Source organism: Zonotrichia albicollis, chromosome Z (assembly GCF_047830755.1).
Source record: "Zonotrichia albicollis isolate bZonAlb1 chromosome Z, bZonAlb1.hap1, whole genome shotgun sequence".
Lineage (NCBI taxonomy): Eukaryota > Metazoa > Chordata > Aves > Passeriformes > Passerellidae > Zonotrichia > Zonotrichia albicollis.
Window position 1 is genome coordinate 67552827 of NC_133860.1, and position 24406 is coordinate 67577232.

Genomic DNA, 24406 nt, shown 5'->3' on the forward strand with positions numbered 1-24406 from the left:
GTAACTTTTATCAAGTAATAATCTTGAAAACTATGCAGGATCATGGCACTCTGGTACAAACTAAATCTAAGAATCAAGACAATGTGTTAAGCTAAGATTCTTCCAGCTTATCGGTGATTTTTTCCTTTTGAAATTGAAATATTATTTACCAGATCTAGTCAAAGCTGTCCTGAAGTATGTCTAGGGCAGCAGTAGATACTGCTGAACAAATTCCAGGCTTACGCCAATGTGAGTTGTACCATACAAAAACACAGTTTGGCTCAGGAAACACGAGGGCAGTGCTCAGATGACACTGTACCTTGTGTGCTGCACTGTACAACCTCCAGACTGGACCCATGAGTAAAAGACAGCCAAAGAGATGAACAGAAAACTGTCTTCACATCCATTTCTCCAGACTTTAGGTTTGGAGTACACTCAGATTGATGCAGGTCAGCTGTATCTGTATCTATTTCACAGCTGCACTACCATTGTATTCTGCCTGTTTTCAGAAAAAAATATTTCCAACAGAATTATTTTTGCAACTGTCAAGAAAAATACATATTGACCACTTATTGCTGCAACTGAACTATTCTCTGATATCAAACCTAGTAATTTAACTAATAGATTTTTAACAGATTGCGGTTTTTAACGTTGAAAAACTAAAAAAAAATTAAAATAAAAGGGAAATTCTTGGCAAGTGACTATAATATGACTAAAAATTTCATAAACACAATGTTGCAACTCATCATCCCCATCATAACTGGGGAATTTTCATGCTGATATATAGTGAGAAGAAAAGTGTTTAAAAAAACACTTATTTGTGTTTTTGTTTTAAACACATAAGTGTTTAGAAAAATACTATAATATGTAGTATTATATATGTATATATGTGTTTCTAGTTTTGCTTTATTTTTCTATAGAAATCTACAGCCTTTTAAAATGCTCTTCTCATGTGTCTGTATTTCTTATGGTAGCTTTATTCTGGTGATATGAGTGGAAAGTTGGATCAGGATTGTTATTCAGGATGCTGTTGCATCAGGATTGTTTATGGTTCACTAATATTTATCTCCTTAAGACTCAATTTTTTATCCATTTTTAAAAGAAGTTTTAACATTTAATTTAAAAGTTATCTATGAAATAGAAGTCAACAGCGATAGAAGTCAAGGCTTTCAAGCTATGTAGCATGTGGAACACAAGAAGCTAATCGCACATGCAATTCTTATTTTGTCTTTCAGAAAATATTAGTTTTTCTCTGTGCTGTCCCTCTTTTGTAGTAGTCTTTGGTGATCTGTACGTAAAAACTAAGTACGCTTAAACTGTTATTACGTTTGTTGTCACAGTAACGGTTCAAACTTTTCACCATTTACATCAAAGGATAAACTCTTTCCAACTTTGTATGATGCATTTCTGGCTGAAAAACTGGGCCAAAAATTAGGATCTCTACAAACAACTGGTGGGAGAAATTCTTTCTCATAAGTCTTAAATTGCTTTACTAGCCAATGAACTTAGAAAAAGACCTCCAAGAAGCAGTGGGAAAATTAACTTCCAAATCAAGATCTTCCCTATTTTCGAATTTTGCATGGTAGCACTATGGCACAGGGCAATTGGTATCCTATCAAGGCCAATGGTAACCTTGGCCATGTAATGAAAAACCGAAATATTTTTGTAAGAGACTCTTTTCAGTACATGGAAGCTTAAAGCAATTCTTCAAACAGTAAAAATAAGGCACTATTTTTTTACAGGTTTACTCTTAGTGGGACTTTTTGCTGGAAAAACTTGTTTTCTGTTTTGATTTGGTTTGGGTCCTACTTTGATTTAATGACAATATTGCTAAGGTATGGGAAGTCTGTCAGGACATTTCAATGCTGGTTTTAATGTCTTATGACATGGTTTTAAAACCATCCCTTCCAAGTTCATGCCTTTTCACATTTTACTCTCTTTTCAACAAATAATGTGTATCTTTTGAAGTTTCTGAACAACAGAAATTTAAATATTATATAAATACACATGGCAAACTCAGGATATTTCCATGAGTATTAACAAAAATGAAAGTAATCCAAAATTTGATGAGTTCGTATCATGAAAGTTTTATGTTTGCCATTCACAACAAAAGCTGAATGTGGTATGTAAACTAGCTAACTGCACTGTACTTTCAGAAAAGACCTGGGGGCAATTGCATGTTTTATATCTGGAGGCTTTGAGTGACTAATAATAATACCATGTGCAATCGACTGATAGCTCCAAGTTAATCTAGGGCTGTTTACAGTAGTCTACTTACAAAATGAAGTGAGAAGTTAGGATACCTGGGAGTTCAGGAATGAGCTGATCAAGTTTTTGACTGCTCCAGTGATTTATGGCAGGTATTCTGAGCTTGACAGACTTGGAACTGATACTACACCTTTCTTTCTCTTTGATTTTTCTTCATCCATTTTTTAATTTTTCTTTTGAAATTGTGTTTTCTTAATAATTCTCTTTAGTTATTTGTGATTTCTTGAATCTAATTTAGAGGTTTTTCTCTTCTTGGAATAAAAGGCTCCTAAGCCATGTAAATGCTGAAAATATAGTGTTCATTTCTATCTAAGGTATTCTGTGATTTTTAGAGGCAGAAAATGATCCTTAAAAATTGTATCCTTTAAGAACCAGAAAGCAAAATAAAATTAAACCTTTAATCATTTGTATTTTTAATTTTAATTGTCTTTATTGTTAGCAACATTTTTGGATTTTGAAGCTATAATGATAAACACTTCCTGAAAGAACACAAGTTTCTATAAATATTTTTCCCTTTCCATTTGAGGTCAGTTATTAATTTTACTACGATCATCATAATTTTTAATATTATTATAGATAAAATCTATAGTTTGCATAGTTAAATCAGGGAAAATCTAGTCAGTAGACCTCTGAGAAAGTCTTGCTTTTCCTGTGTAAACACTGTGGGAATGTGACTGACAGTATACTGATCCTTTTATTGGTACACTGTCTCACTGAAAAATCAAGGATGACTTCTTCCTCTTCTTTTTTTTTTTTCTTTTTTACTCTTCTATCCCATTTCAGTCTTTTAACAGATTTTTCCACATCTGATAGCTTATGATGAAAGCAAATTATGTTGTCAGTGGTGCGCATTGGAACTGTCCATTTCCCTGCTTAGCACTCTAGTTGGTCCTCTCCTTGAGCCTTTCCTGCCCTTAATTACTTAAATAAACTTTACACAATGGGCATATCAGCCCAGAAGGGCTCAATATAGAGAGCTTTTGCCTCTTCAAACTCACCTCCATAAGTATTTGTAGAAATGAAATCTCATAACCCTGTTTCTCAAATTTATGTTGCAATTAAAAACAAAGTCACTTCTGAATTTTATTTCTCTAACTCAGCTTCTATCTTGCAGGTTTTATCCTTCTATTCATCATTTTATCACTCCATCAATCAATAAACTTCAATTGTCTAGCAATTTCAGCAGGCCGACAAAGGAAATCAAATGTACCAAACACCACCATGCTCCCTAATAAAAAAAAAATACATTCCTAGGGAAAGTTACAAAATTTTTTTCATTACAGAGGATCTTACAAAAAGATGAGGCAACGAGAAGTGTGGAAAAAGGCTTAGGGACATCTTGAGTGTGTCAACACAATTATCCTGTTGCTGACAAGAGAAGTTAAAACCACATAGCACTGTGATTTCTACAATAAAGTCTTCCCTGACACAAGTCAAGGTGCAGCTGAAAAGCAGAACTCATGCAATCTAGATCAGGTTAGCAATCAAGACCCTGAATCTTAACATTGTTTTAACATTTTTCAAGTATTTTTAAAGTCTGTAAACCCCTTTGGATGTTCATCACTTCACAGAAACAGATAAATTGGAAAAAAGAAAAAAAAATAAGAAAGAAAAGATGGACCACTGTATCAAAGGAAATGTCAAGTTATTTGAGCCATTCCTTCTAGTTCCCAACCCTTTGCTATACAAAATGTGGTTACATAAAAATTGATATAAAGATCTCTTCTTATTCTCAGAGTGTCCTGTTGGGTTAGATTTCCGTTCCACCATAGGCACATTTAAAATGTTCCATTATTTTTCACCAACATTTCTCTACATTACATTGGTGCTGGTTGTAATTTGGTTGTCTGAGGATTTCATCAAATTCAAATGGCACTTTGAATTTCTTTCTTTACAATTCCATTATTTCATAGTTCAAGTTTTATGAGAGTTTGCTTTTCTATTCTTATTGGCTGATCTTTTGTGGCACCATGAATAAAACACATATTTGCACACATCTGAGACTACAAGACCATCATTCTGTGGTGAGATGGGAATGAACAAATGGCTGCCTCAGTGTGATGCAGCTTGATGATGCTATTATAGTTGGGGACGGTTCAATACAGATTGTCAAAGCAAACACATTCAGCAGCCCATGTATATTGAGATATAAAGCTCCTAAACTGGATGTAAATCTCATGGTCTGTCAAATAAACAGTAAGCATTTTAGGAACTCTCTAAATGAGCATTGGAAATTAAACATTTTAGAATCTTGAAATGAGCTGTCCAAGTCAGTTGAATAATACCCCATTCTTTCTTCCTACAAAAAGTCAGGGGTTAGAATGGAAATCTTCTAGCATATAGTCATACAATAAAATCACCTTTAAAATGTCCTTTGCAATCTCTGTAGCTTGACAACTGAAATTTCACATGTTTCATAGCAGATTCAGTGTCCCAAAATTCTGTGAGTGAAAATAACTTTATAATAACTGGAAAAAAATAACTGGAAAACAACGCTGAAACCATAGAAATAAAAAATAAAATCTCCATTCTTAATATTGCAATGCAAATTTTTTTTAATCTATTAATTCATGGAAATACATATGTTATTAACATTATTAAACATCCCTCTTAATTGTGAAAGTTAAGATCATGGCTGTAAGATATTGTAAGACATTAATGCATAAGATATTATGTATGAAGTACATTGAACAACACTTTTTTTTCAACAATTTATGTTTCAGACATTTGAGTAATATTCAAATGATGTTTCCAAAAACTTGAGAGTAGGATCTGACACTGTCGGTATCTTTGACAATTACTTTACTTCATGGGTCGCTGCAATTAAATTGTGAGTGCTTATTAGGCACAGACTACAATAAAATTATTCTAGTCATCATATCAAATAGCCATTCATCACAAATAAATATTTAGTACTAATAGAGTTCAATATTATAGGTTCCTCTCTGTAATGAGGTATGTTTAAGATCAAAAAAGTATTTTTGAGAATAACATACTCTTCAATTGCTGTAGATCTACCTTAAAGCATAAATAAAACTAAATGTGCAAATGGTCAATGCAAGTGGTAAAATGGAAGATATGCATATTTCATAGATTTTTAGGGACATCTTTATACATTATTCCTGTATGGACAAAACCACATTCAAAGGCATGCGTGGCAATGTCAGAAATTCTGCCTACAGACTATACATATGTGTATATATTTACAGAAGATAGGTTTCATTAAGTAATGACATGAACTTTGAATTTCCTCTATCATCTTTTCTGTGCTGCAACTATCACAGTAATAATTGTGTTTGCAGTTGAAAGGCAAAGTTATGACTAATTGTAACAAATTCTGTCAAATTAGAACATTAGTGTTCCTCTTACTTTCCTCTAGTAGTTTTTCCTCTAGCAAGGAGATGGACACGTTGGATTTCTCTTTGTATTTGGGAATATATTCTACCCTCTGATTCTGTTAGTTCCACTGCTGCTTCATATAATGGGAAGAAGCAATTCTGCAGTTCTCCTAAGGTGGAAGTTTCTTCCGACTCAATCTACAGCATTCTGTGGGTTGATCTGGTCTGGATGACTGATGTCCACCCCAGCAGTTCCTGACTCCCTCTCCTCAAGAGGACAAAGCACCAAAAAATATATAAAAATTCATAGGTTGTTTCAAATACAACGAGTTCACCTACCAGTTACAATCATGGGCAAAACAGATTCAACTTGATTGATTTTATATATGGAAAATTTAAAATGGAGTAGAATAGTGAAGACCAAAGACAAAAAACTTGACAAACCTACACCTCTCTCTCCATTCCCCCTGCCTCCCCCGCTTTTCCCCAGGATCAGCTTTGGTCCTCCATTCCCAGTCCTTCTACCTCCTCTCTGAGTGGTGCAGCCAGATGGGGAATGGAGATTAAGCCATAACAGTTTATCTCTGTCACTCCTTTGCATTTTTCACGTACTTAAGCATGGGATATCCTCATCACAGAACACTGTTCTTTCAGAACAGCTCCAGTGTGAATTCTTCCCACAGAGAAGAATCTTTCAGAAATTGATTGATCCAGAAAGGATCCCCCACCAGCCACAACTTCTGCCAGAAGACCTGCTTCTGTAAGGACTCTTCTCCACAGGCTACAGCTCCTGACAGGAATGTGGTCCAGCATGACTCTTCTACACAGCCTCCCTCAGGCACACTCTTGCTATGGAATGGCATCCTTATGGGCTGGATGTAGATATGTATTCCATTGTGGCCCTCCATGGTCTGCAGGGAAACAACTTGCATCACCGTGGTCTTTTCCAGGGGCTGCCAGGAATTTCTTGTCTGGCACCTGGAGCATCTCTTCCTCCTCATCATTCACTGACCTTGCAGCCTGCAGGGCTCTTTCACATTTTCTCACTCCTCTTTTTTGCAATTTGTCTGCAGGATTTCTCTTACTCTTTCTTAGAACTGTTATCACAGAGACACTACCATTATCATGGTCAATGGGCTTAGCAAGGACCAGTCTGCAGTCTACTGGAACAGACATTGTTCTGCACCGGCAGCCTTGGTTTCTATTCACAGAGGAATAGCCCTATTCCCTATATATAATATACCCCTACAGCTCCACAACTATCAAAACATTGCCACTTGTATGGAATGGAAATTTTACTGATGCAAAACAGACCATAATTGTCCTTGAATATTTAAAGCTTTAGGAAGAATGAGGAAAACAGCACAGGTGACGACATTTTAATTTGTAAGGAGCACTGGAGAATAAGAATCCATTTCTGAAACTGATAAGACCTGCCCCTGAAGGCAGAGGTAACTCAGATTCTTGTTAGTAGTCCTCTTGCAGCAGATTAGAATATCCTACTACCTCCCTAGGGAGCTTTACACCTGAGCCAGTTGTGTAAGGGAGGACATTGGTGTGATCAAAAGCTCTGTGGTGCCTCAGCAGGGATTGCTTCTTTTTTGCCTTCTCCCTTACCTGGATCAAAACCCAGCTTGTGTCATCCAGTGGTGGGTGTTCAGCTGCTCTGTCTGATGTGGATCAGAGCATTCACCACCACACAAAAAACTCTCCTCCTCCCCTTCTTTTCGGGGCAGGGAGTGCAAACCTGGCCTCAGCAAATTAGCCATTGCATTTTCACATTGACAATTTTTTTAGTCATTAACCACTAATGTTTCAGTATCTCACAGAAACATATGTGGGATCAAAATTATACCATTTGTATAATTTTATGCACAATTCCACTTTTTGAAATCATGGATAATACATTTAGTAGCTTTCAGGGATCTCAGTTATACAGGTTACTGAAGTTGTTACCTCCTTAAATGAAAATACACTGTAGAAATATCCACTGGGAGAAAAGAGAAACCATGAAATCAGCACTCCTTAGTTATAAATGTAAAAAAAAAAAAAATTAGGAGCACCCTGTGCTCAAATCTGAATTCATACAGGTTTTTTTCTGATGATTGGGTGTTTTTTATTAAGTCTGTAACATTTTTTTGCATATTGATATATGTCCTTTACTACCTCTAAGTAGTATATTTTTCCATATCAAGCCTGATATGTTTCCTGCTTCTATACAATCTTTTAATGAGATTCTCAGATATCATGATTACTAAGTCTTGAGATTTTTGTCCTGGATTTTATTAGAATGACATTTTAAAGTAGAAACTTAGGTTTTTGCTGTCTGGGTTTTTTTGTTCATATTATATACTCATGCTGTTAATCCATTTGGATATGTGCAATAACCAACAGGATTTGCTATTTCTCTCTTTTTATTATTATCAGTGAAAAATAATTCCAACTATTCAGGACTCATCCATTTAGCATATAAATTATAGCATCTTGGTCCTCTGTTAAAATATTATTGCATGTGAAAACACAACCATCATACGAAAGGGATAGGAAATTTTTATTTTTACATCTTAACCATGCTAAAAAGTTGATCATATATCATTCTGTTAGCCTGATATCTAGGACCCTCTCCATTCATTTTGCATTTAGTTAAATAGTAATACCTTTACTTTGATGATAATTATGTAAAATATGAAAGCAATTTAAGCTAATCAATATACTTTCCAACTGAAATATTTTAAGAATATTCACATGCCACATTTTTACATCTCAACTGAGAAGTGGTCATATCTTAAGCTGAACTAAACACATTGTCGATAGCTATGTGAATGCAGTGCAGGAAGAAACAGTTCCAGCTCATAACTTATTCAAAAAAGAATGATTTGTGAACAGTTCAGTGTCAGTCTCTTCTCCCCAGTAACAATTGATTGGACTATACGAATGAGCTTCAAATTGTGCCAGGGGAAGTTTAGATTGGATATTTACAAAAAATAAAAAACCTTCTCCAAAAGGGTTGTCAAACATTAGAACAGGCTGTCCTGGGAAATGGTTGTCACCATACCAGGAAGTATCCAAAAGTCATATATATTTGTTATTTAGAGACATGATTTGATCATAGACTTGGCAGTGCTGGGTAAACTCAGTCTTAAAGGACTTTTCCAATCTAAACCTTGAGATGTCATCTAGATTTCTGTAAGGCCTTTGACATGGCCTTCATCTCCAAAGGGGGGAGGTATGCATTTGACTGGTGTGGTATTCTCTAGATAAGGAATTGCATGGATGGACGCAGACAGGGAGTTTTGGCTCTGTCCAGGTGGAGGCCAGTGACAAATGCTGTCCCTCAGAGCTCTGTCCCGGGACCAGTGCTCTTCAGTATTGTCATCAGTGACATGGACAGTGGGATTGAGTGCATCCTCAGCAAGTTTACAGAGAACATGAAGCTGGGTGGTGCAGTGGGCACAAGAGAAAAAAGAGATACCATCCAGGGCAGCCTGGACAAGCTCAAGAAATGAGTCCACAAGAACCTCAGGAAGTTAAACAAGTGTGTTGGCCGAAGGTGTTGGGTTGGGGCAATCCCAAGCACAGACACACACTGGGAGATGAACTTATTGAGACCAGGCCTGTGGAGGACAGCTAGGGAGTTCTGATAAATAAAAAGCTTGACATGACCCTGCCATGTGCACTCTCAGCCCAGAGAGCCAACCGTGTCTTGGCCTGTAGCCAAAGCAACGTGGCCTGCAGGGGAGGGAGGAGATTCTGCCCCTTGGGTGCCTTGCACCCAGCTCGGATATCTCAACACAGGAAGGACATGGACATGTTAGAATTGTCCCAGAAGAGGGCCACAAAGATGACCAAAGTGCTGGAACACCTCTCCTGCAAAAACAGGCTGAGAGTGCTGTGAGGGTGTTGAGGAACTGGAACAGGTTGCTCAGAGAAGATGGAGATGCCCCACCCCTGGAAGTGTTCGAAATATATTAGGATGGTGCCCTGAGCAATATGATCTAGTGGGTTGGATTCCTGGCCATGGCAGAGTAGTTGAAATTGTGTGACCTTTAGGGTTCTTTCCAAAAGAAACTATTCTATGATTCTAAGTGATTTTGTGATTCTATAGGTCTTTTCATTTGTATAGTGGGACAACTGATAAAGAAATACCTTGGTTTTAACCTCTCAAAATGTAAGACCAATGAAAGACATTTGTTGTCTTTAGAGGAAAAGGCAGATGGATTATATAAGTTGCAGTTAGAGGTTGCTTATTATGCTTCATCTGAGCATTAGCATAATTTCCTTTAGGTTTCTTTGATCTTTCTGTGTTCGCCTCAGGTCATTTCAAGAGTTATGCTTGAAATGCTTCATTCCACTGGAAAAGCACTGTTGTGAATTTTTGCTGCTGCATAGATTTTCTCAGAAATGAAACTGTACTGCAGTGTCTAAGACAAGCAGACACAGCCCATGCTCTATAACTGAGGACAGAAGAAGGTGAGAAGGCTGAACCCTGTCCAGCCAAGGAAAGCTAAATGGAGTCATACACTTCTACAGACATCTACTGTGTTCCTTTTTAATCCCCACTACTTCAGAAGAAACACATTTTAACCATGTGTTGTATGGGAACACTAACTTCTAGTTTCTCTTTCTTCTTTTTCATTTATATTTTTATTAGCATGACATTTTCAAATGCTAATCAATGTGTGAGTTTACCACTATTCATATTTTACATAGCCAGTGCAAACTGACCTCTCTGCTGTGAAATAAACAGTTGGGAACAGGAGTTTTGAGATGTCTCCCAGCACATAAAATCTTTTATAAGATTTAAGAACGGCTGCTCAAATAAAACCTTCTGATCTAGTTGGGTCTGGGATAGGATTTAGCTAGTCACAAATGCTTTAAGCATTGGGCAGGAAATTGGGGTTTTTTCTTACATCTAAATGTAGTCTAAAACCCTTCATTATTTCCACTGCACATCAGTAATGCTAGACTGTCATTAAACACATAAGACACTCACACAGAGTTCCCCTTCTGTGATGCCATAAGTAAAAGGTATAAAGTGTCTGTGTGACCCAGAACTATTTGCCTTTAACTCACTTTTATGGCCAAGACCCAATCCTCTGCTTGGGCTTATTTTTCTGCCACACATTAAGTGTTTCATCTTAGATTTGTTACCTGTCTCAGGGAGCCTCATGCACTGTCTGTCAAGCTCTGGTAATGGTGCTTCTTGGCTCCCACATGTGTCCCATTTTTGTTTTGATGGCAAGCAATTCAGAGAGTGGACTGTTGAACACAGCACCCACACAGCGCTTGGCACCACAGCCCCACACCGCCTGAAGTCTTGCCTATTTGAGTGAAATCCATAAAGAGTTATATGTAATAACTCCTCCTAAACCCTCCCTAAGGACTTGCATTTTCTGTCCCATCATAAACAGAAGGCACTGAGAGTTAGGAGAGACAAAGTTTCTGTCAGTAGAGTGAGCAAAACGAGATACATTTTTTCTCAGTCTAGTTGTGCCTCACCTCTGGCTCAGAGGATTGACTTTTCTGGGTTGAAGGGCAGTTTATTTTCAAGGCTCATTCAGTCTTGGCCTCTGAGCCATGGTTGCAATCAAAGATGTCAATCAGCATTAGCTGTAATTGTTTTATGATAGAGAACTGGAATGAGGCCACCAATTCATTTCCTATAGGCCACAAAGAAGCTATCTGATTGTCACAATTTTCAGTCATTGCTGACCTCAGGCAATTTCATGCCATTATCTGGAGGTTAAAAGCTCCCGATATCATTACCTGACAATAAAGCCATCTATGCCTTTGAATTCTCATTTCTGAAAGGGTTTTTGGTCTGCCTACACTTCCTCATGTGCTCACAGCCAGCTGTTGGTACCAGGACAGAGAAGTGATTCGTGGTGATTGGATTTAGGGAATTGGACTTAGCCAGCCCTGATGCCACCTGCCTCTGTGCACAGTTGTTTTTCTTCTCTGTGGCCCAAAGAGCCACAGTGGCTTTAAACCATCTGAATCTCACCCGAAGAGGGAGGCAATATTTACAAAAACATTTCAACAAGTAACTGCAGGCATTTTTGTTGCTGTACTGGGGACTGGTATTTCAGAAGCTAGACAGCATTAGCAGATCTCTTTCCATTAACTTGATAATAGGTTGATAGTAACTTGATATTGGCTTGTTATTGCATTTGAAAGCATTTACTCTTTGGAGAGTGAGGTTCAGGCCATTAGTTTTGTTTGGGTCGTTTTTGTTATTTTTTTCCTCACAGTGAAATGTTTAATGAATGGTTCTCTTTGCATTTAGTTTTCCATTTTACTTAGAAAGCTTTTTGAAAGACCCATAGAACATTTCACTCTCAGAGACAGTCTTGAAGATGGTTCATGATATTGTCTTCTTCTTTACAGTTCCTCTATTGCATTTATATGATACAGCTATTGAGATTTCCTGAACTACATGTAAAACTACTAGTTTTAAAAACAGAAATGTTGGTATCTCTGGCTGTATTTACTAGCATTTTATTGCAAAAAGAGATCCCAGAAAATTAAAGAGGTTGAGAAGAAACATTTCTGTGGAAGTAAAATCGGAGGGATTGGAACTTCAAATTATTTTGGCAGTAGTAGATATCCTTTTTTCCTCTTTTGTGTAATGGGGAAAAATATCCAACATAACCATAGAACTGTAGGATGATTTGGGTTGGAAGGGACCTTAAAAATTGTATGATTCCAACTGCTATGGTCAGGGACACTTTCCACTAGACCAGGTTGCTCATAGCTCCATCCAGCCTGGCCTCTTGAACACTTCCAGGGATGAGGCATACACAACTTCTCTGGGCAACCTGTTCCATGCCTCATCACCCTCACAGTATAGAACTTCCTCCTAATGTCAAATCTAAACCTAGTTTATTTTACTTCATGTTTTTAATAAGTCCTAGAAGACAATTTCATATGTGTGTGTATGTATCTATATATAGATAGAGATAGAGATAGAGATATATAGATATATAGATGGTATAGATATAGATATAGATATAGATATAGATATAGATATAGATATAGATATAGATATAGATATAGATATAGATGGTATAGATATAGATATAGATATAGATATATAGATATAGATAGATATAGATAGATAGATATATTAGATATATATGGTATAGATATAGACAGATATAAATATATTTATTTTCCAGCCTATCATTTTTAGGTCAATATTTTTTTCTCCCTTTTGATTAATAAAAGTAAGAGTAGAATAGCTTGAAAAATACCCCAGAATAGCGTAAGAATCTTCTCTGCTTTGTTAAATAATCATATACTTAAATATCAGGGATATGTTCTTCCTCTACCTTTTTCTGTATTACATAATCTACCAAACAGATGATAGTAAGATATAACTAAAATAAAATTAAGAAGAAAACACACACTCCTCCCCCAGAAAACAGTTTTAAATAAAAGTCTCTGGTTTGCAATGCTAAAAATTACTGAAATATTATTTGAAAGTTTTAAGCTACATTGGACTCAGAAAATGTTTGAATAGCTGAAAGTCAGAAAGAAGGTACTAATCCATGCTAAAGGATTCTAGGAGAGCACAGGTACATACAATATCCTTTACTTGCTAATTCTTCCTACAGCCACTTCCAGAGGGGCAGCAGCGGACCTGGATGTACTACTGTACATACTTTCAGAGCATTGGTAGAAGAATCTTTTGAAAAATTCACAACATTATTTTCTAAAATTAAATTATATATTTGCTTGATTTATTTTAGTGTATTTTATTAGATAAAAACCTTCTATTACTCTCTATTACTTTGTCATTTCTCCAGTCCACAGGGATGACATCTCTTTCTCATATGTATTGTCTAGAATTTCAGATTTTGTTTGCTTTCAAACATGAATTACTGCTGTAAAAAATAAAAAGGATAAGAAGAAAACAAGAAACAAACCTTATACCTTTTCAGAATATAAGTAGACATTAGTTTCATGTCTAATAGCTCTGCCCATGGTACACTGAAATTTTGCAGCAAAGCAGATGTGTCACAGTCCAGCATTCAGAGTACTAGAAGCTCATATAATTGGATTACTAAATTATATACTTTTTTTGAAAATATTTACTGTATTATCCCAGAAAAATTCTTAATAATTTTGATGGGAAAATAGAAACACAAACTACTTTCTCCTTAACCTTGTGAAATGCTGAAAGATTTCTGGTTGTTGGTTGAGGAGTCAGAAATCAGATTAAAGAGCATTTTAGTATTTCTTAGTCTAGTCTTTTTATCCCTTGTGCTTTCTCTCTACTTTTTTCTCTGTCAGATGCATTGAAGGTTGGAAATTGAAGGTTGGATGACTTTTCTTGAATCAAAACATTAAAAAAGTGTAGACAGCTTTAAGTGTCACTGTATTATGAGTGGCTAGAGAGTGAGAAAAGGAAAGAGTGGGAATTCAGCTTTTCAGTCATTTTTGAGAGAGTAAAAAGGATTCCTATTGATTTCATCAGCAAGATGTTCAGAAGTCTCTGATATAGTCGCACAGTACAACCACAGATTGAAAAAAGCAATGCTCATTTTACTCCCTCAAGCCTTATCTTTTGAAAGTTCTTACTTCCAACTTGAGCAGTACTTTTAAGAGTCAGCTTCTGGAATGGAACTGAACTCTAGCTCAGAAAATCTTTCTGGTTTAGATCAAGGATCCACTAATGGGGATTTTAATTAATAATCTTAAAATGAGAAAGATGACAAGGAGTGGTGAAGACATCTTAGGGGACAATCTTCACTATGTCACCTGGATTTCAATGAATGTGTGTGAAGTCTTGACAGTGGTCAAAGCAAAAATGGCAGAGTGCTATGTAATGTTGGCCGAAGTTTGCTCACTTATACTTTCCATCCCATCTCTTTTTCCCCCTATCTCTTTTTTTGCTGTGACTATTGCATCATTTATTTAGTAAAGATCCTCTGGTGCTGCAAGTATGTAAGACTTTGAGCCTGTAAATTATCATTAACATCCTTAATTTTCACCCATATAGGTAAAAGCTGTCCCTCCAAAGTAGAAAGTCTTTTTCCATGGCTTTAGCTTTCATATGGTTGAGTTTCATAGTAAAACAGTACACGGGAAAAAAAAAAGTGTGACTGAACAAGGAAAAATGTTTTACACTAGGAGGGTCATCAATTTCCTTGTCAGAGTTGAAAGGAAACATATTTGTTGTTTCCCTTGACTTTATTTTACCTTCTACAAACACAAAAATTCTACCAATGATCAATTTAAAAAAGGATCTTCTTTCAGTGCAATGGTGATTAGACTTCCCCTCTGAGAGCATGGACTGAACTTCATAAAAAGATTCTTCTGCTACTCGTTTAAGAAAATGGGCCTGATGTTTCACATTTTGCTATTTATGCAGTCATTTATACCCAGATAAAAGCAGGTATGAAATGCAATCAGTTCAGTCTTGTTCTCTTACATCTGCTATATACAGACATAAATCATGCATGAGCTGCTTGGTAGGGAAGAATCAAGTTTGAAGTATCTATGTTTTATGAACTTCAATAGTTTCCTGTGAGCCAAAACTAGGCTTGGAAAAAAAAATACTTCAAGGAACTTCAAGCAGGTAATTGTTCCAATCTGTTGTGTTATCTCATGAGCTTTGTCAGCGGTGATCTGCTGCCAAGTTCTCAGTCTGTTGGCATTAATTCTCTCTGCTCTGGGACAATGTTAACCCCCACCTCCACTGGCCTCCCCAAGGAAAAAAACAGATTAGATGCACATGAATTTGCTGCTGAAAACCTTTTCTCTTTTAAGTAGCATAAACAAATGTAAGAGACACAGTACAAGTTGTTGCCACACAAGTCACAGATTTCCTGGGGGTATGTATGACCACAGTCTGTTCTATTTCTCATGTGTGTGAAAGTTAATTTGGAGCCAGAGGAGAGGAAATGGGAGGGCAGAGACTCAGCCTTCCTTTGGTGTCTCTTTCATGGAAGTGACTGAGCTTCATACCTCATAAAATATTCATCACATTGTTTGAAGAATAAAACAACATATGTGTGTCTTCTCTCAGCCTTTAGGAAAGAGAGAAATTCCTCATGGATATGATTTGTATTCATTGTGTAAGCTTTTGTGGGGCTCGTAAGTCAGTGAGAATAAAGATCATGTGGAAAAATGGTTTGAAAAAGGTATTCTGTGGGGTAGCTCACAGCTCTCATTGTACTGCAGAAATATGATTTATTTTCATACTTCACTAACAAGACTCTGGTGAGATGGACGTTAATCTCCACAGACTGCACTTCCCCTGAAAAAAAATATTCCTAGAAGACATTTTTTAATGAGTTATAGGAACTGAGTATCCATATCTATGCATCATATTAAAATGAAGGCAGCCAACTTCTGAAGATTATTTTACTGCTTATTAAAGAGCAACAAGCATTCAAAAAGAGGGAGTGCTGGTAGCAATTCCCTAATATATTACTACCTTGTAATTCCTAAATTTTCATTCTGACTCCCCTTTTGCTGCCTCCTGTCAGTCTCAGAAACAGTGCTGACAGAAACAGTGGCACATTGCCACAATGTCCCTGCCTTTTGTTCAGCCCTTCCCATATAGTCTTCAGTAGCTCCAGAGTTTTCATAATTTCTTTAGTAGCATAGTCTTGCTCATTTTTTTGTGCTTTCCTGTTAAATTTCCTTCATATGAAAATAAATACATTTTTGAAATTTTTGAATTTTTTTAATTATTCACTTTCACAAATAAGGTCAAATAGTTTGTAAATTTTTTCTTTGTTAATTATATGCTATACTATGGTCAGTCATATTACTTTTTTGAAGTTAGTGATAAAGTTCAGGTGGACAACACTTAGTATCATGCTCTCAATCTTCCAAAGAGTGCCACGTGCTGTCCATAATCCTAGGATAATTAAACATTTTCTGAGCATCATGTAGCATCTATCATCCTCCAAACTTGTCTCCCTAAAATCTCTTTTACTCCTAAGGCTAAACGTTTTTTCGAGGCTATAATTAGGTCTTATCTCCTAGCTAACAAATATTTTCAAATGGCAAAGATGCTGTGCATCTCCACACACAATCTCCAGTGTTCCCTCATTGGTGTATAAATAAATTATATATATAATACATATATAATATATTATATATATAGTAATGAATAATAATAAACTATATAATTAATATAATATTAAACTATATAATAAGCTATATATTTGGTGATATATAGTACCATTTTTCTCTTCTTGGTACCACTTATCATAATGACACATGACATAAGCTGACCCGTGTCACAGTATCGACATGACATGGGGATGCAATTTCTGGGAATGACTGCTTTTTCTACTGGTTTTTCATGGTCACCATGGTTGCCTAAATAATGTTTTAGGAGATTTTCCAGGTGGTGAGAAGGTCCCAAACTGCATCTGTCTTGGAGGAATGGAAGCAGCAAGTTCTTCTATAGTTATTTCTACTGTCAGGCAGGTGCTACTCTAGTTTTATTCTTCCATTGTAATTGGAATTACAGAGCAGCTGGGTTTGGGAAAACTAATTCTCTGCAGATGCGAATATTCTGTAGTAACTATTAGGTGATAATAATTCTAACAAAAAAAGGTTTTTTTTCTTGGGGAGAAGACATGCTACTTGTATGATCTGAAAGAATCACAGTCTAATCATTTTATGGGCTTTAAAAACATGACCCAGATAATTACCTGCTTCAGAAATGTTTTGCTTTGTGATACGCTGTCATGCTTTTTTTTCTGTAAAATACTGGTATTTGCACTGTCATCAGCCCTTGGCCATGGTCCAGGGCTCACTTTTCCTAGGTAGTGGATGAAATAATAAGAACTCTCTTTCCCAAGGTGTTTGTATTTAAGGTGAGGCAGCAGCTAGAAACAAACACACCAGGGGAGTACAAGATTAAGGCAATACTGATCAATATGCTGGGCAGTACCTAATTGATGCAGTTTTTTATGCAGACAGCACCACAATAGTGTTAAGGAGACTCTGAGACAACTTATAGAAAGTTCTAAAGTTATGAGAGAAAGCATAGATACAGATGTACATATATTGTGTCAAATCTGTAAACGGGGAGATGACAATTATGTTGTTTTTGAAAAAATGTTGGTCATATTCAGGCAACACACCAGGTAATCTGAAATGAAATATTCTCCATCTAGCACTTATAGAGGGCCTTGGCATAAATAGTTTTTTGAGTTTTCAGAGTTTTTATGGAGCATCAAAGTTTATTTCAGGTTCATTTCAGCTGTCTCTTTTTGTAGAAAGCCCAGCCAGCTGCAGAATACCTGAAAGTCTTTGCTGGATATTCTGCCTGAAGATAGGATGACATTATGCTCTTTCTTCTAGAATTTCCCTGAATTCCTATGCCTGTGAGTCAACTTTGTTATGTTTAAAAAGGAAATGGGAGAAATATGGTTCCAAGGGGCAGATCCCTCGTTTCAGAAAAACAGTTTTAGTGACAGTACTTGATTTTAGAAAAGATGTTAAATATTTATATAAAATGCAGCAAAATACAGAGAAAGAAGTCTGCATGCCCACGGGTTCATTACGCAACCTGTTCCAGTCACACCCCCCTCATAACTGTCTTCCTTATATCTCATCTCAACCTTCCCTCTTTCAGTTTAAAACCTGCTCCAATTGTCTTGTCTTTCTCTGCATTTCATATAAACACCTTTTAAATATTGAAAGTCCACAAGGTTATATCATGTTTTGTTAAGTAAAATACTACATACTACAATTTTAATGGAAAATTTCCATGGCAATTTTATTTTCTTAGCACTTATCTGGCTTATAGCTGTATCTCAGTGACAGGTTTTGGAAAGCTTTGATTCTTAGACCAGAAAAAGAGTCACCACAGATTTATTGGGTCCTCTGTATGCAACCTACAGGATAAAAACAGGCTTCCATTCTATGGCATCTGAAGGAGAAATTGAAAGGCAGCAAGCTCAATAAAACAGGATGCATTCTTCACCTAATGTCAGAATTCAAATATTTGTCCGCTAATTTTTACTCCACACTAAGATTTAGCTTATTCAACATCAGTGCTACCTTTTCACTTTGAAAATTGTTTAAAACTGTATTGAGATTTCTGCCCTCCAACACCAAATACTGGAGTTGCTGGAAGTACAGTTCTTATCATAAAAACCTGAAAACCAGTTTCCAGTTGGTGCCTGAAAATAATTCAACTATACTTCCAAGAGTGGTGGATATTTTGTGGCATGTGCTAAGGCAAAAATTTTTCTACTAAACCCATTAAAGACTTTAAAAAAAATAGAAGTGGTATATAGACAAGAGAAGGGAAACCATTAATTTTATTAAAGACAGATACTTATTCTTCCTATATAAAGTTCAACTTAAATATGCTACTTTCTTTGAATAAAGAGTCAATTTAATGTTACCGATCAGGGAAGTGATGCCTAAGATTTTTAGATTTTTAAATTTTTCACATATTGAATGCTTTGTAGATTGCTAAAGCATGGCTGCAGCTTCTAGTACTTTTCCTATCTTTCCTCCCAGCATTTAGGAACAATAAGTTAACCTTATTAATACATTCCTAAATATTATTTAGTCTTATGCCAAGAAAAGAAACAGCTACAAGGATGCTCTGTTTTCCAACCAGAATCTGGACCAGATATAACAAAAATGGGGCAAAGAAAACCTCTGGAATTCTCCCAGAGGAGAAGGACCCCTAACCAACTAGCCTTTTAATTGGATGGTATATGATAAGTGTACTAATCAACTAACATTATAAAAATTGTAGAATTTTTATACCCCATGCTATTTTTCCCATTTTATGTACCTGAAAGCTTTCAAGTAAAGATTTGCTTTCACTTTCACTCCAACATAATTGGGAAGATCTATTTTGTATTCTAGCCATCAGAAGAATTTTTATTTCCAACTGAAAGAATTGTAGCTCATTTTTGCTATAATAAGAACAGTAAGTAATAGTGATTACTTATACATGCTTGCTATCTCATTAGACATTTGATATAAAAAAGTATCCAATAAAAAGTCTAAGTAGGTTGTGGTATTTTTTTATCATTTTTGAAAGGTTAGACTGAATAAGTTTTATTATTTCCATTATGCCTTAGAATTTGATTATTCAATCAACCTGCTTCAATCCAGGAAGTCACTTATGGTCCATCAGTTTAGTGATGCTTTTTGGTTTCTGACATGATTGATTAAAGAAAAAAAAGTTATAAATAAATAAATAAGACTGCTAGTTTATTTCAGCTTCACTTTCTTCTCTGGCTTGTGTCACTCTTGCAGCAAGATTCACATGCAGAGAAAGTGGAGAATACTAAAAAAAATATAAGCAGGACAGAAGAGTCAAGATATACTGGTAGATTTCCTTTAGTAATTATCAATCTTGTCAAGTATAAATTAGCAATTTTTTTTTGTTTTAAAGACGTTTGTTTAAAAATTTCTGAAGTCTTGGAGAATTATTCTGGAAACAGACTTATTTCTTTGCTCATAGACTAAAGAAGAGCTTACAATAGTATTGTAGGCATATTAGGAGAGTTCTTATCCACCAGTTCCTAAATTCTTTGTGACTGACTCATATGGGCTTAAAATCATTATAATGGAATACATATAAGCTTTTTTTTACATACCTGAGTTACAGGAGACAGTTGCTCCTGTGCATGCTTGAGACTTGTATTTTCAAACATCCTTGAAATGGCTTAAATGCTGCTAAAAGAAATAAAATTTTAAGCACCTAAAGAATCTTGTAATATTGTCCAATAAGGCTCAGAAATACAGACTCATGCATTATATGACCTGACCTTGGTAGGCAACTGTATATTAATAACAACACCTGCAATATCCATTTACAGGTAGCATTTATGTTTCCTTAATGTAGATTTATTCCAGGAAAATCAATAACACAACGCAGAAAGCAACAGAAATATTGGGACTCTACCCTGTGGTTACAACAGGAGATCTGATAGAGAAATGTAACCTGCTTTTGTGTCTTGAGCTAAACCCTACTACCATGGGAAGTAGATCTCCTAAAGCTGGCAGTCGCTTTTGTTGATTCTGAAGTCTGGAATGGGGATGGGATGAATGATGACCTCATCTGCTCGCACTGAATGCCAGAGCTGATACAATGGCCTAAAGTCAAAATACTGAAAAGTATTAGGGTCATATAAGTACCATATAACATGCTGAGGCTGGAAAGAGTTCATCTTTTATATTTTGCCATGCTGGATTGCCAAGTAAACTAGATGAAAAAAGTGTGAGTGATAATACTTAATACTTCGGAGTAAGCAGCTTTAGCCAAATTAGTGTTTTGTTCCTGATTCTGTTGTTAGGAACATGTTAAAATTTAGGCTTATGATTTCTTCAAGGACCTGCTTGGTCCTGGAGGGACTAGGTGGAAAGATAGCTTCATCAGAGCACAAGAATGGTTCATTTCACTATGTGAAAAGTCAAGAAAGTGTGTCTGAAAAAGCTAGTGGGAATGAACACGGAGCCTCTGACCTCAGACGCATAAAAGACTGTAAGTGGAGGCAGGCTTCTTGTAACAGGAAAGGTAATGAAAATGTGTGCCTGTTACTACAAGGGAAATGACCAAAGACCTGGGGATGGTGGAGGTACATTTTTGTCTCAGTTTATGCTAGTAAAATCTTAAGATTTTAAAATTTAAGTGCCCTTAAGACACTCAAGGCTCTGAGCCTCCCAGTCCATGGGACAGACAGAATTCAACATTGGCAGCTGTCTGGTGTATTTGCAATGCTTACATCTGCCGCCTTCAAAGATTGCAGCTTTGTTTCTGATGCTTGAAAAAAGCCAAACATCACATCATCCTCAAAAAAAGTAATAAGGAAAATCCATGACATACAGGCAGGTCAGCCTTCTCCTTAATTTCTGGGAAGGGTCTGGATGTACCCTGACTTTAGCAGGGGTTTTGTAGAAAGCCCCGTTCTACAGCATCCTAGAGTTTCCTTACCACTGAATTAGTGAGATCCAGTTTAGACAGCTGAATGACATGGTGCCTAGATGCACAGGCTCAAATGATTTTGACTGGTAGTGAAAATTTCAGCTGGCAGGCATTAACTAGTGTTTTCTGGTGACTGAATTGATGTTTTATTCATTCATTTTACTGCCTTTATTAGAGCCTAGATGTTGGGAAAGCACTCTTTGTTTGTGGATGACAGCAGCATGGGAGAAGCAGTTACTGATCAGGAGGGCAGGGTTCTGGTTGAGAAGGATATGGAAAAATGCCTTTATGGGAATCCTGGGGGCTCCCCAGAGGCCAAGGACAGTCTGGCCCCCGAGGTGACAACCAGCTATGAAGAGCTCTGCAGAAAGGGCCCTGGGATGCAGTGAGTTGCCAGGAGTCAGCAGTGTGCCCAGGCATCGCAGGAGCACCAGGGAATGGGCCAGAGGGGAGTGGGGGCCAGGGGCACCGAGTGCTGCCCAGATTTGGGCTGCGTGTGCAAGTCAGATTCCAGCATTCTGAACTGAATACAGCAGAGAGTCCTCACCATGGCCAGAGCACAAGGCAAACAAAGAGGGGCTGAGAGCCTTGTCAGTCCAAAGCAATGGTTCACATGATTAGTACAACTATTTCACTTGATATGAATAAAAGAGAAACCGGCCACCAAAGGCTTTCTCCTGATTTGCTTGGTATATAATTTTTCTGGGATCATAATATACAGTACCCAGAGGCATCCTCTCACCCAAAACATCCGTTTCTGTACCAGTACCTCACTGCAAAAGGTACCCAGGTCAGTGAGGCACAACTTAACCTTGATAAATCCATTCTCCCAGTCATCTTGTTTATTTCTAGCTACAAGAGTCCATAGGGGGATGCAGTTCATCCCCTTCTCAGAAAATGAGATAAGTTTGAGTTACCGATCTGTAGTTCTCCAAATCCTTCTTTTGCCCTACATGTTGAACAGAAACCAATCTGGAGTGATAATTTTGGAAAGGGAGCAAAATGAACTTTTTTTCCTTTTTAGAGTTTGAGAAGAACAAGTTTTCCAACCTGCTTGAGAGTGTGGCTTGTGATTTTTCAATTTATTTCACTAATTTCTTGTCTGCCACAGCCTCACTTCATTTTGATTGTTTTATGTTTAAATACAAGAGGAAACCTGATATTTTAAAAATCAGGATTTCATTTATTTCCTTCACAGATCAGATTGCTGATCTCTCTTTTTTGTAGTCTCCATCAGGATCCTTTTACATTTAGACTCAGAGTTTTCTTGCTTATTGTGGAGCAGCTAAAACAGAGACAGAGTTTTCAGTCCTGATATTAAAGTAATACAAATTTCAAATGTTTAAATTTACTCTTTGACCATGTCTTTGAAAAGGTTTTTGTCATTAGCCTTTGGATCTGATCATGTGTTAATATGACTCTCAAGAACTTCCTGGAATTCTGTAAATGAATTTCAAGCTGTACAGACAAAGAGTTAGGAATTATCTTGGTTGAAGAAAAAAAAAATTTTGATTTCTTTGACTTTTAATCCTCCATTGCTTTCTTTGTTTTCATTCATGTACCAGTAAGTTTGAGAACTAAATTTTATTGCCTGCATTTTAGCTATAGTTAAGTGAAATATTAGTTCTTTAGAAAATAGCTCAACATCCATGCATGTGAATATGAATGTAAAAATTTTAGTTTTCATTAGTTTTCTGAGAAAACTATATGCATAAAAAGAAAATTGTCAGACTCCCTAGGAACATTTTTGATTTTTAAGGAGTTGTTGACAAGGAGGCCTGCCTTTTATAGAGAAGTAATGGTGTTAAATAATAACAACAATAAAGTTGTTTGTGTGTTTTTTAGTGTTGGTGTCTTTCTGCAGTTGCAACTGAAGAGTTTTCTGTTCCAATGGATCACAATTGACATAAACAGCAAGAGTGAAGCAGTCTTTATTTTACTTATTTAATACATCTGAGACATGGTCTTACCTATCACTTCTAGGAGAGACAAAGTGTTTCTCATTATTGAATCCAAAGCAGCAGATGGACATTCGTCTTCTCCTTCCACCACAATGTCATTCATTGAAAGGAATTTTGTCGGTGTAGAGAAGACAAAATTTCTTCATGTCTGATACATATAATACAAAGCATTGTACTTCATCACCACTCATGGCAGTCTTAATTAATTTTTGTACATTGAGCTTATGATCAGTGCACAGGCAGTTGGGTAGCTTGTATCTGAGCTAGTATGAGCACGCAGCACAAAAATTCTTGCCAAAACTACATAAAAATGGTAGGCTCCTTTCCAAATCCTATTGACGCACGTTTTGCAGGCTTCACAAAGCTCCTGGGCACCCTGTTTCCTCTGTTCATTTTCAGGAGTCAGCTGCGCATGGCTTGATGCTGCACTCAGATGTACTGGTTTTGTCCAGTATTTGGGCATATCAGAATAAAAGCTGGTGCACGTCTTCTTAAAGGGCATCTTATTAAAATTGTCTGTCTGACTATAAATAGGCGTAATCCAGCATTCATTTGTTCTTCCACCCATAATCTTTTTAATTAGAAAAATACTGAGCCTCACTTCATCCACATTTCACCACTAACTATCTTGATGTTATAGTACTCATTAATTCATCAGTATCCTGCTAGATCAGGCAAGGAAATTGCTCTGTAAAGTTACTCCTCCAAGCACCATTTGGAGGAGCTGATGTTAAGTTAACACACAATAGAACCAAAAAAAAAAAGCACTTTCATTTCAGCTTCTTTGAAAAACTGTCCAAAAAACAGAATAGAATTTGTGAAACCACAGAGGTGAGTGACTGCAGATGTAATTTCAAAAGCACTGCAGGAAATAGGATTGTATTACTCAAAAAATGGGAGTTTAACAGACAGTGATGGGTTGACCCTGACAT

General features: G+C 36.5%; 1 protein-coding gene across 3 annotated transcripts in view; it reads left to right on the plus strand.

Moving 5' to 3' along the window:
• LINGO2 (leucine rich repeat and Ig domain containing 2) overlaps positions 1-24406 on the plus strand; it is a 525499-nt gene that overhangs the window by 361090 nt on the left and 140003 nt on the right. The gene's annotated exons all lie outside the window — the stretch shown is intronic.